The sequence below is a fragment of the Ovis canadensis genome, chromosome 3, assembly GCF_042477335.2.
Source record: "Ovis canadensis isolate MfBH-ARS-UI-01 breed Bighorn chromosome 3, ARS-UI_OviCan_v2, whole genome shotgun sequence".
NCBI lineage: Eukaryota > Metazoa > Chordata > Mammalia > Artiodactyla > Bovidae > Ovis > Ovis canadensis.
The window spans coordinates 177,334,035-177,344,518 of NC_091247.1; the positions used below are offsets into that span (position 1 = coordinate 177,334,035).

General features: G+C 40.1%; 1 pseudogene; it reads right to left on the reverse strand.

The window, feature by feature from the left end:
• Positions 1–6,455: 6,455 nt before the first annotated feature.
• Positions 6,456–7,076, reverse strand: LOC138436375 (reticulon-3 pseudogene; annotated as a pseudogene).
• Between the last annotated feature and the right edge of the window lie 3,408 nt (positions 7,077–10,484).

Consider the following 10,484-nt stretch of genomic DNA (forward strand, 5'->3'; position numbering starts at 1 on the left):
GACATGGAAGCCTGGCGTGCTGCAGTCCATGGGGTCGCAAAGAGGCAAACATGACTGAGCAACTGAACTGAACTGAACTGAACTAATGGGACCGGATGCCATGGTCTTAGTTTTTTTAATGTTGAATTTTAAGCCAGCTTTTTCACTCTCCTCTTTCATTTTCATCAAGAGGCTTTTTAGTTCGTCTCACTTTCTGCATAAGTATGGTGTCATCTGCATATCTGAGGTTATTCATATTTGTCCTGGCAATCTTGATTTCAGCTTATGCTTCATCCAGCTTGGCATTTCCCATGATGTACTCTGCATGTAAGTTAAATAAGCAGGGTAACAATATAATGGCCTTGACGTACTTCTTTTCCAATTTGGAACCAGTCCATTGTTCCATGTCCAGTTGTAACTGTTGCTTCTTGACCTGCATACAGATTTCTCAGGAGGCAGGTCAGGTGGTCTGGTATTCCCATCTCTTTCAGAATTTTACAGTTTGTTGTGATCCATACAGCCAAAGGCTTTGATGTAGCCAATAAGGAAGAAGTAGATGTTTTCCTGGAACTCTTTTGCTTTTTCTATGACCCAACGGATGTTTAAAAGGTTGGAGACATGCAATTCAGCAAATTTTAAGTATCTTCTAGGCATAATAATAAATAAATGTATGAAGATGAATAAGGAACAATTTCTGTCTTCAGGGAAGCTTACTGGCTCATAGGAGAACCTGGAATGTAAGTAAATACTCCACATGAGTACATGAAAAGGGTGGTACAGTAGAAGGAAGCACTGAGTGTAGGGTGACTGAGATGCCAGCCTCCTGTTGCAAACTGGAATAACTATCTTCTGGTATGTGCTGTTCCTAAACTGCCTGAGCATGTGGTTGTTAGTCAGTATCCTTCAAGTCTTGGGTCTAAAGTAGGTGATTGATTTATTTTGAGCAAATGTCTATGAAAGCTTTTAGTCTATCTTAATAATCAACTTAGATCACAGCATATTGTTTGTGCTAGATATGCAAAAGGACTGACTCACTGAAAATGATTGACTAGTTATAAATAGACACTACATTTTTGGCAAGATGCAGATGAAAGCTTTTATGAAGTTATACAGTTGTGGCAAGATATTGTCAACTGTTGTACTAGTATTCAGATCATTGGAAAATCACATCAATATTGTCAGTATACTACTTAGCAGACAGGCATGCTGACATAAACAAGTTATCAAGCTGCAGACTAAACTGAAGACCTATAAAAGAATGATGCTTTACAGAACATTCTATGAATACCATATTTGTTACATATATTATATCCAACTTCTGGATGAGTGTCATTTTTAGATTTCCTGTGTTGAATTTAACATAAAGGTGACCAAGTTAGATTTATAAATAAATATATGACATTTATGTCATTCAGAGTGCTTGCTAAAATATTCTTGTTCTATAATGTCATTCATCTGAAAGATAACTACGTTTTCTGGTAGTGAAAAGGTATTCTTTCCTGTTTGGTGCTTATATATTCTTTTTCAATTTAACACATCAAAAGACAGAAATTAGAATATTGAGGATAAATAGTCATAGGTGCACTGACTAAACTTCCAGATGTAAAGAGTAATGGAAAGCTATGTAGCCTGGAAAGTGATCTGGGGGAGGCAATTATAAACTTCAGCTCATTATGAAAGTCTTTGAATGATTTGATTATTTAATGTAGGGATAAATCTCTAAACTGTGATAAAAGTTCTGATTCCAGATTTGTGTCACTAGTTTTTGAGTGGGAGCAACACTTCACTTTCGTGCATTGGAGAAGGAAATGGCAACCCACTCCAGTATTCTTACCTGGAGAATCCCAGGGATGGGGGAGCCTGGTGGGCTGCCATCTACGGGGTCACACAGAGTTGGACACAACTGAAGCAACTTAGCAGCAGCAGCAGCAGCAGCAGCAATCCTAAAAATGACTTCCAAGATGTGTGATCTGAATGAGGGCATCAAAAAAATCTAAGCCACCCATAAGGTATGTTTCCATTGGCTCTAAACCCCCAGACCCCACCCTGAGTGACTTTGTATATTGTGTTTAAAGAACCTTTGTTAAAATGAACTATATTATCTGGCAGGAGTAACATATGAATAATACTGGCTAACATTCAAGTGCCTAAATCTTAGTTAATACTTACCATACCTTTATGAATTTGATATTACTGTATTTAAACATTTTAAGATTCACTTTCCCCCACACACATTTTCACAGTGAAATTAGTATGTATTTTAGAATTAATGGTGTCTTTACTAGCATAATTTAGAACATATTCTTCTCTTTTACAAGCCTTGGGGCTTGTCAAATCATGGTGAGACTGACAAGAGACGGCATCATAGATTAGATGAAATATGGTACTAGCCACCACTCCCCTTCATCCAACCTTACCTAAAAGAAAATTGGGACATGAAGCTAAGTAAACTGTTCAAGATCACAGAACTGTTAAGTATTTGAGCCAGGATTCCACACAGATATAATTAATTCAATCCAGGACTGATGTTTACAACCACACCCTTCTGCCTTCTGGTAATCTAGCAAAATTGGTATATCTGAAAAGCTATCCTCACAAAGCTGCACTCTTTAGACAGTGGAGATGGGAAGAAAAGGAATTTATAAAGGACCACAGTGGACTGTTCAGTGTAGGAGTACAGTAGAGGACCCTTCGAAGCCAGGGTAATTATGAGCAAAACAGACCCTAAGAGGACAGGAAAGCTACAGGAATGTTGGGAAACACTGAAAGTGATGAAGGTGAAGGTCATTCACTTCATTTTTTGTCCAGGGCCAGAACTGTGTATGCAAAAGCTTCCAAATGGGATGCAGAAAGAAAATCCTTATGTAACAGGGAGTTATTTATCTGTATCTCTCATCTGTATCTCTACATTTACATCTATACCGATGCATGTGTGCTAAGTCGCTTAAGTCGTGTTTGACTCTATGTGGCCCTATGGACTGTAGTCTGCCAGTCTCCTCTGTCCATGGGATTTTCCAGGCAAGAATATTGGAGTGGGTGCCCATGCCCTCCTCCAGGGGATCTTTCCAACCCAGAGATCTAACCCATGTCTCTTAACGTCTCCTGCACTGGCAGGCAGGTTCTTTATCACTAGCGGTCACGTGGGAAGCTCATCTGTACTTATACCTATATCTATTATTTGAAAGAGAGATTTGTATTGGGCTTTTTTTTTTTTTAAGGAAATGTTACATTATTAGCAAGCATTGGGAGGGGAGTTTGGGGAAGAATGGATACATGTGTATGTTCCTACATGTATGAAGGAACAGCCGAGTTCCTTCGCTGTTCACCTGAAACTACCACAAATGTTAATCGGCTATACTCCAATACAAAATAAAAGTTTTAAAAGCAACTAAATATTTTTTAAAAACATTTTCTTATCCTACATTTAGATTTTATAACTTTATGTTATTCTTTCTTTTTTATTATTTGCTTATTTTATTTTCACAGTGCCTAGCATAGTTCAATGTAACTTGAAGCTCAAGTATTTATTTAATAAATGAAACATAACTTTCTCTCTTGCTGCAAATACTACATGGACTCTTGGAAGCCTATTTGGGTGAGAAGAAGGATGCTTTGAGTGAGGGTGGGACACCTCTGAAAGGGTTTTATCAGCTGCAATAATAACAAAGAGTACTGTAATTTCTTGTCCTGCTTGTCAAGAAATGAGGTAAGCAGATTAAAATCAGTCAGGATCTAGCATTGCTGCTCTACCTCCAAAAGTAAAGATGAGCCAAGGAAAAGACAATCCAGTGAAAATACTGTCATTACTCCCTGTCAACTCCAGTGAGCATTCGCAAAAACATGACACGCAGCAAGACACACACAGGCACACATCTATATAAATTTTTGTATTTTCTTTTGCCTTTGTGTCTAGTCATCTCAAATGGGTCGACTCATGTTTTGGCTAATATAACCAAACCAGACTCTTTGGCTCAGCTCTACCTGCAAACTTTCTGGCCTGTTTGAGTATAGTGAAGTGGTTTGAGTTTCTGAGAACAAATAATTAGGCTCTAAGAGAAGGCCAGGGTTATACAAAACCCATTCGTTTCTGCCTCTGTGGGTTCTGTAACCCTGTTGAAAGGAAAACAAAGTTAGATTAGGACAGTGCTTGGCTACATGGGCTTCATGAGATTTTTTTCCATTTAGTGTTATCAGAACATGTATTTAATTATTGTTGTTCTAGACTTGATAAGCTTAGGGATTTGTATCTTTAAATTACATCTCCTTTAATGAACCACATACGATATCTTGGACTCAGAATTAGTGTTGGTGTGGACCGGAATGCTGACCTTGTCTTTTTCTGTTTAGTCTCATCCATTGGGCTTTAAAGATAGATGAAGTTTCAAACTAGGTCTAAGAGTATCATCAACTCAAAGAGACTGAGAGTATAGTTACTTATTAGCTTTACTCCACCATTTTTCTGCATCTTTTCATTTCATTTTCATTCCATAAAAACATCAGATATTTGTGTTGATGTTGGGGAGAACAGTCAGTTACAGTACGGACTGATGGAGACCACTGACCCTTGTAAGTGAGTTTTGATGACCAGAGGGCAATGATTAGGCCAAATATAAGACTTCTTTCCATAGTGTTCATGGTGATAGTGTTTAAACCATTTTTAAGTAGTTTTAAAATGTGGTAGAACATAAATCTCAGTTTGTAGGTATTTTTTCTTTATCAGGGACAGAGCATCTAGAAATTCTGCTCTATTAATTGTTCAGTTCAGTTCAGTCGCTCAGTCATGTCCGATTCTTTGCGACCCCATGAATTGCAGCACGCCAGGCCTCCCTGTCCATCACCAACTCCTGGAATTCACTCAAACTCACGTCCATCGAGTCAGTGATGCCATCCAGCCATCTCATCCTCTGTGATTCCCTTCTCCTCCTGCCCCCAATATATTCAAGCTCTTTTCCAAATCATGAATCACCTGACTACAATCACTTATTCATATATACTCTCTCAAATAACTTACAGTGAATTGCGTGAGAGTTGGACCATAAAGAAAGCTGAGCACCGAAGAATTGATGCTTTTGAACTATGGAATTGGAGAAGTCTATTGAGAGTCCCTTGGACTGCAAGGAGATCAAACCAGTCAATCCTAGAGGAAATCAATCCTGAATATTCATTGGAAGGACTGATGCTGAAGGTGAAACTCCAATACTTTGGCTACCTGATGTGAAGAACTGACTCATTGGAAAAGATCCTGATGCTGGGACAGATTGAAGGCAGAAGGAGAAGGGGACGACAGAGGATGAGATGATTGGATGGCATCACCAACTCTATGGTTATGAGTCTGAGCAAGCTCTGGGAGTTAGTGATGGACAGGGAGGCCTGGCATGCTGCAGTCCATGCAGCTGCAAAGAGTCAGGCACAACTGAGTAACTGAACTGAACTCTGTGTGTGTTCATGTACCCAGAGGCAACTGCTAATATTATTTTTTATAGAAATTATATACATTTAATTTCCCAAATAAAGCACCTGTAGCCTACCAGGCTCTTTCCTCCATGGGATTCTCCAGGCAAGAGTTCTGGAGTGAGTTGCCATTTCCTTCTCCAGGGGATCTTCCCAACCCAGGGATTGAACCTGGGTCTCCTGCATTGCAGGCAGACGCTTTAACCTCTGAGCCAGCAGCTCACAAATAAAGCATAGCCTTGTCTATTAAGCATGAGGCAGGTATTTAAGAAGGTAGGAAGCACTTTTCTCATACTCAAGCTCAGAACTCATGTCCAGGTGAAATGAAATAGAAACCACCTTCCCAAATGGTGGGGCTTTTAATTTCCTAAGCAGGAGCAGAGAGGGAGTGGTGGTCAGCTCAGTGGGCCAACTTTCTGCTTCTGATCTCATTTATCAGATGATATTTTAGGATTCAGGCTTCCCTGGTGGTTCAGTGGTAAAGAATCTGCCTGCCAATGCAGGAGACGCGGGTATGATCCCTGGGTCACGAAGATCCCCTGGAGAAGGAAATGGCCACCCACTCCAGTATTCTTACCTAGGAAATCCCATGGACAAAGGAGCCTGGTTGGCTACAGTCCATGAGGCCACAAAGAATCAGACATGACTTGGTGACTAAACCACAATAACAACAATTCTAGGATTCAGTGACTATCAGTATCACCTATGAGCTATTAACAGAATTGAAAGTTTTGTACCAGTGAGGCGGGAGAAGACAGACAATAACACTAGTAGCTGCTCACATTATGAAACAGGGTTACGAGGTCAGAGGAGGGTAAGAATAGTCTGAGGAATATATAAAAGTTAACTCCATAGTCATTATTCCACTCCCACCCCCAAATAAATTTTTTTGTAATCATGATTCCTTAAACTGAAAATAATCACAAAACTCTTGTAAGACATTGGTTCAAAACCCAGTACTTGGGTAAGTGAAAGAAGGCGAGAAAACACCAGATGAAAAAAGTTTGAACACTGGACATATTCCTTCATGGCACAAGAGCAGGGTTATAACTCTTCAATGGTGTTTTGGTAACTGTTGGATTTTTAATTTCCATGTGCTTATTCTTTTTTTTTTTTCTTTGAAATGCCAGAGAGCATTGCCTGGGCCCTTCAACATCTGGCTTGGTCATAACATAGTAGTCAGACTGGGATTTGCACTTTTCATTGGAATACTGAAAATTTACAGTTAGGCAAAGATCAGGAGGGCAATCTCATTGGAGCTAAGCCAATGTTGGTCATTAGCCACATGAACACAGCCAGATCTTTCACCAGAAAGACACACATAATGAGTTTTGGGACCATGTTGACCATATTTATGGGGTTACTCTCATAATTATGGAAAACTTCTGAAGATAGCTCTATTGCATGGCCTTTTGAATTTTGTACAGCTTGGATGACAAACTTGTAGACCCTGAAGTTGATAGTGAGAAAGAGGGAAGCCAGGATGATATAAGAAGCCACACTGATGATGCTGAAATCTCCAGGGTAAGCAGCACTATCAGTGTGGGGTAAGATCCAAGCTCAGCTTTCTTCACATTGTGCCAGAAAATCAGATGGTGTATTGCAAAGGAGGCATCAGAGCACGTTCCCAGGCAATTCCCTCCCATGTCCCCTTCCCTCATTAGTGGGCAAGGAGGGTTGGGCCCCAGAGGATGAAGAGGAGTTAGATGGGATTGACAGGCTTCCAATGGCTCTACCATGAGCTTTTCCAAGAAGGGCAGGGGAGAAGGCAGGGAAATAAAATAATCACTTTGTCAGCTCCCCCAAGTGCCTTTGCTCCTTCTAATTCGTGCTTAGGCTCTGACTACTAGTGATGTTTTGATATATAGCCTTCCAGACTTTATTATTTTATATGCTAACTGGAAATTTTCCTGTTTAATATTTCACTTATAATCCCCTCTCCCTTTGCATTTTTTCCCCACTGAAAGGGTTCCTTAATTGTTTTCTTTTGTCTCTCTGCCTCTGCCCTAATCCCATTCTCTTGAGGTAGATTCTAGTAATGTTTTGATATATAGCCTTCCAGACTTCCTCAATTATTTTATACGCTAACTGGAACCATGACTGTTTTCACTGGATGGGACCTTGGAGATCATCTTTCCATCTCTCTTTACTCCCTCCTGCTGCCCTCCTAGCCCTGCCATGGCAGGCTTCCAGAAGATGCATGGGCTAAATGCCCCACCTGAGACACCACCTCAGCCAGTGATTGGCATAACTTGGACTAGAGCCCAGGTATTTCAGTCCTGGTTAAATGACCTTTCTGCTGCATCCCACAATTTAGTTTCTTAGCCTGTTTCATGACCTAAAGAAACAGTTTCTATAAGATAGATTCAAGTGGTTTATGGGCAAATTTAGTTTACAAGGTGACCATTCATTTTCGGATGGAAAACAAGCAATTAGACAAACCAACAAACAAACTTCTAACCAAATAGATGGCTATGGTTCGCCTCTGTTTTTTCTTTGGCCTCAGTGACTGGCCCATAGGCCCCGTGCTCTGCCTTCCTGGAACAGTTTTCTTATATTAAGATTGTCCTTAGATACATCTCTCATACAGTCAGCTTTTGGTGCTTCTTCTTCTTCTTTTTTTTTTTTTTTTAAATAAACATACGCTTTATTTTTCTTTAAGATTTTTTTAATGTAGACAAGTTTTTCAAAGTCTTTATCAAATTTGTTACAATATTGCTTCTGTTATACGTTTTGGCTTTTTTGGGTGAGAGGCCTGTGGGATCTTAGCTTCCTGACCAGTGATCAAACCCACACCACCTGCATTGGAAGGTGAGGTATTAACTGCTAGACCACCAGGGAAGTCCCAGTTTTTTGCTTCTTATTCTGTTTTCTTATTGGTCACTTGCTTTGGCCTTGGGTACAGCTCTCCCTTCTGTTTCACAAGTGCTTCCAGAAAGGCTAAACTTAAGCCAGCCAGGTCATCCAAGTTGCTGACTTCCTGGGTATGTTCAAGGTGTTCCCCGTAAAAACCAGGACTCTCCCCTGGTGTGGGACATCATGTTTCTTATTCATGTACTTTCAACTGAAATTTATAGCTTGAACAGTAAATTCTGACCCACCTTAAACTGCTCATCTTGACTTTTTCTTTAAAATTTTTAACAGCCCTCTCTCTAAGCTTTCTAAGTTCAACTCAAGCACACACCTACATCCACTTTTATAGATAGTGCACACTTTCCCAAAATAACGTTAATGAAAACCTTGGGGTCTCATTCTACCGCCATCCCAAACACTCTCAGAATTTCTCACCCAGCTTGCCTAGAAGTCCTAAGATCACTCTTCACACCAGGCCCAGATCTTTGGACTTTGTTCAAAGTCCATCCTGTCTTCTAACTCACAGTAAACATGGTCATGTTAACTATAGTCAGATCTCTGACACAGACAGAATTTATAGTGAGTTTTGGATATGGGGATTCTTTTTTTTTTTTTTTTTTGCTAAGGATCCAATTTAATCAAACTTGAGTTTTCAAGGAAGAGAGCATCAGAGAGTGAATGCCAGAGATACCCACTTTGCAAACATGTGCAATTGTTAGACTGCAAGTGAGCTCTTCTGAGTTTGACAGTGGTGGCTGTGGCTTGGGGGAATCTGTTTCTTTCCCATAAGCCTCTGGCTGTTGTTGTTTCCCGTTGTGTGTGCTTGCACGTGTGCTATGAGGGATGTTAAACAAGCATCATTTTTGTTTCATATGACTGCAGAATAGTGCTTTCATGTTTACCTTTCATATCCACTTTAAGGATGGAATCTGTTTTACAACTGGGACTGCTGCTATGACCAATTCTGTAGCATTGCCTTCAGTTCAGGCACATGCCTCTGAAACCTTAATCACTAACAGATGCTGCTTTGAATCAAGAATTCCCCTCTCTGGCTACTCAGCCTGAGCAATGAGCTGCCTAACTTGGATCCTACGGGCTTCTTGAGAAACTCCATAGCCTGTATTACTAGCACACTGGTAACAGGCAGAAGATTGATGTTTTCCAGGCCCAAGTAGGACTTTGAAATAATACGTAGCGGTTGTAGAGAGCTATTTATTTTCTCCTCCTTCTACAAGTGTTTTCACATACATGATCTCATTTTACCCTTCAAATAGTCCTTGGAGTTAAGTAGGGAAAACAGTATTTTCCCCTAGGAACCTGAGGTCCAGAGATGTTAAGTAACTTGCTCAAGGTTACACATTAGCTTTGACTCCTAGTCTGCCGTTACTTCCACTAAAGTGACACTAGTATTTACTTTGTCCTGTGTCAAAACTGTCTAAGGTCTTTTCAGGTGCTGCGTGAAACCAAACTGTCATTCTTACAGCTCAGATTTAATTAAATTTGTAACAGCTTTAGTATTTTTTTGTACCCCCCTCCCCTGCCCAGTCCTTAAATTATAACTAAAAGGCAGTGACTTTGTGTGCCTAGAAGTTATTTGGGGAGCTGTTCAGTAGATCCTGGTTTAGCAGATGGAAGGTGCAGCCTCAAATTTAGTATTTTTCATAAAAACCACCCACATGTTTCTGAATCAGATGGTCTCTGTAAATAGTGTTGTAAGAGCTAAAGTAAGCACAGCACTTAAGATTTCTAGGCCTCTGTTTCCTAAGTCAAAGAACAAAAGAAACAAGACTAGAATTATTAAATTATCTCCAGAAATTAACTTAGATTCTAATCTAAATTTAACAGTTTATATTGGAATTCCTCTTATGGAAGAAGCAGTATCTGTCTGGAAAAATACCTTGGAGGGGAAAAGTGAAACCTCCAGGGTCTGAGCTTTCTGGAGAGGGAAAAGAGTAAGAATAGAGGGGAATTTACAGAAAGACATGAAGCTAAGTGCTGATTATGTAAAGAACCAACTGGGGAATCCCTGGTGGTGGGATTACTAGAAAGGACCCCGGTGAAGAAGAGTGGTTGATGTGAAGCTGTTTGCTCTGGGTGCAGGCTATGATCCTTCCTTGTGGTCCTTCTGTATTCAGCTAAGCTGTATTTTATGTGAATGGAGGCTTTTCTATGGGAATTAATGAAGAGACTGAATTTCACTT